The sequence below is a fragment of the Nicotiana tabacum genome, chromosome 1 (genome assembly GCF_000715075.1).
Source record: "Nicotiana tabacum cultivar K326 chromosome 1, ASM71507v2, whole genome shotgun sequence".
Classification (NCBI taxonomy): Eukaryota; Viridiplantae; Streptophyta; class Magnoliopsida; order Solanales; family Solanaceae; genus Nicotiana; species Nicotiana tabacum.
In genome coordinates, this window is record NC_134080.1 from 186,328,728 (window position 1) to 186,332,064 (window position 3,337).

Consider the following 3,337-nt stretch of genomic DNA (forward strand, 5'->3'; position numbering starts at 1 on the left):
TCCAGTTAGGTTATTTCTTTCTTAAAGGCTCGACATATGGTCGAGAAGGGTTGTTTGGCCTTTTTTTGGGATACTACTGCAGAGACTCCCGCATTAGATTTAGTGCTGGTAGTACGAGAGTTTTTCGATTTATTTCCTGCTGACCTACTAGGTATGCCACCGTATTGGGATATCGATTTCGGCATTGATTTGGTGCCAAGAACCCAGCCTATCTCTACTTCGCCTTATCACATGGTTCCGAAAAAGCTGAGAGAGTTGAAGGAGCAGCTTCAGTAGTTTCTTGAGAAGGGGTCATCAGGCCAAGCGTGTCACCTTGGGGCATACCAGTGTTATTTGTAAAGAAAAATGATGGGACTATAATGGTGTGCATTGATTACCGCCAGTTGAACAAAGTCACCATCAATAATAAGTACTTATTGCCGCATATTGATGAATTGTTTGATCAGCTAAAGAATGCTAGTATGTTCTCAAAGTACAACTTGAGAACTGGGTATAATCAAATGAAGATTCATGTTTCAAATGTTCCGAAGACGTATTTCCGAACCAGATATGGGCATTATGAGTTTCTAGTGATGTCGTTCAACGTAACTAACGCCCTGACGTCTTTTATGGATTTGATGAATCGAGAGTTCTGGCTATATCTTGACTCATTTGTCATTGTCTTCATTGATGACATTTGATCTACTCGCGTAGTATGGAGGAGCACGAGTAGCATTTGAGATTAGTGCTTCAGACCATGTGGTTAAATGTCACGACCCAAACTGAAGGGCCGCGACGGGCACCTGGTGTCTTACTCAACCGAGTACCAACGTAAGATATCTTTCTTAACATGTTATCATGAGTAAATGAGCTAGAAAACCCGTCATGAGATAACAAGAATAAAACATAAGGGAATACTCAACATATGAAGACCCAACATGATATACAAACTAATATATGTGACATACGGGCTTATAAGGCCGACATGACCATTAGTAAACTAGAAACATAGGCCGACAAGGCCATACGATTATCCATAAACCTGACATCTGTCTACAAGCCTCTAAGAGTACATAAAATCATAAAGGTCGGGACAGGGCCCCGCCATACCAATCAATACATATCCAAAGCATACTGACCAAATAGGCAACTTCGGAGCAAGTGTAGTGCACCAACACCTTCGCTGAGCTGATAGCCTACTAGGAGGATTGTCAACCTATCAATCGAGACCTGCGGGCATGAAATGCAGTGTCCCCAGGCAAAAGGGACGTCAGTACGAATAAAGTACCGAGTATGTTAGGCAGGAAAGCTTAAACAAGAACAGTAATGTAAAGAGAGAGATAGAGGAGATACAACTTGTAACATCTGAGTGCCTCTGGGGGTTACTGATATGAAATGCATAATACATATATATACATAAACTTTTTAAAACATTCGCCTCTGTGGGCATCATCATCATCATATCGTACCCGGCCTCAAAGAGGACTCGGTAAAAGCGTACCCGACCATCATAAGGTTCGGTAGAATCGTACCCGGCCACGTGGAGCTCGGTAAACCCAACTGATCAGTGGTTGCACAATAGGTGTCGTACCCGGCCGACTATAGAGCGGCTCGGTAGAGTAAAATAGATACTATATATAATGCATGCTAGACTCATGGAATCACCTTCTAAACCTTTTGGAGTGACTTAAGAACACTATGGACATCCATACCCTCAATATGAACCTTAGTAGGATTCAAGGATCATACACACTTGCTTAGAATAATTTTATAAGGAAAGAACAACATGGACAACCTTAGTTGCTAGGAGTAGATCCGTTATGAAGTAGCGTATTCATTTCACTTTAGATCATGCCAAAAGAAAGAAGAAAGTGACTTAACATACCTTAAACCCGTTGAGTCCTTAATCACTTCCAAGAAACTCTTCAAACAAGTCAACTCAATCTATCATAGTATAAGGAGATTCAAAATCAGTGCTGAGCAAAGGCTAAGTCTATAACTTAAGCTAGTAGCTCGTTTACGTAAATTTTGGCAGCATCTCCCTTGTAACAAGGGCCTCCTCCAATACCATATACAAACAATAATGACCAGAGCAATCCATCAATACATAATTATCAATATCAAGACACCATATAACAACAACAAGTCACAACTACATTACGACGAGCGGCAAGCTCCGATTGGAATCCGTATACCCCTTATCAATCCTTATAGACTTCTTACTTCAACATAAAAGTATAATTAAATTTATAATGAAGTCATTAATCAATGATTCCATCCTTATACCATATATTTATAATAACTAAAATAATCCACAACTTCAACTATCCCCAACTAGCAACTTTATTCACTAGTTCATGTCTAGCCCATCCATTTAACTTAATCAATATCAAGATAACCTTAGGCACAAGCAAGAACACAATATACATACCTCCTACAGTAACTTCAAGTCAAAATCCAAGTTATATTCATTTTACAACAAACCTTAATAGCAATACAACACCATAGAAGTGACTTAAGCTAATCCAAGTATTATCTTGTAGTTTATCATCCTAACAACTTAACCAACATACAAGAAAGCTTAAGAACAATTAGTAGGTTGTTATACTCACCTTACACAGAAGCAAAAACTTGGAATTTCATCCAAATACAACCCACAACAATCCTCAATGACAACACAACCTCAAAGAGGTGGTGTCCTTCACTAGAACTAAGTTTTGATGTTGAAATATGGTGTAATCACTTTGGAATCACTTCAAACCCTTGTGGTATATGTTTAGGAGGGTTAGAAGATGTTTGGAGACGAATATTAGTTGAAAATGAGCAAAAATAGGCGTCCAAATCGTTTATAAATTGAAGTAGGTCAACCACCGCCTAAGTGGGTCCCATTGGGAGCTGCTTGCGCGGTCTCGCGAAAACACCAATATCTCTCTACTACGATGTCGTATTGACGAACGGTTTAATGCGTTAGAAACTAGACTCATAGATATTCAATTTGGTAGGTATAACACCCCATTATTCCAAGTATATTTGGAGAAATTCTCAGATACATTTGACCTAAATTTCAGCAAATTTATGAATGTAACTTGTGATGACCTTTGCCAACTCTTGTTCCACAACTTGCTTGCCTTCAAAATGTAGAAAATGAATATCATACGACTAAAATAACTCATATAATAACCTCCTTGTATTGTTAAGAACCCTAGTCTTACCCCAAAGTACATGTTATAACATTCCAAACTTGTCGAATTTCGACGAAACTTATTTTCTTCAATTGCTTTAGCTTCTAAGATTTCCAACCCTCTTGGTACTCGTTATTCATGATATTAAATATTTGTAACCTCCAAGGTAACATGAT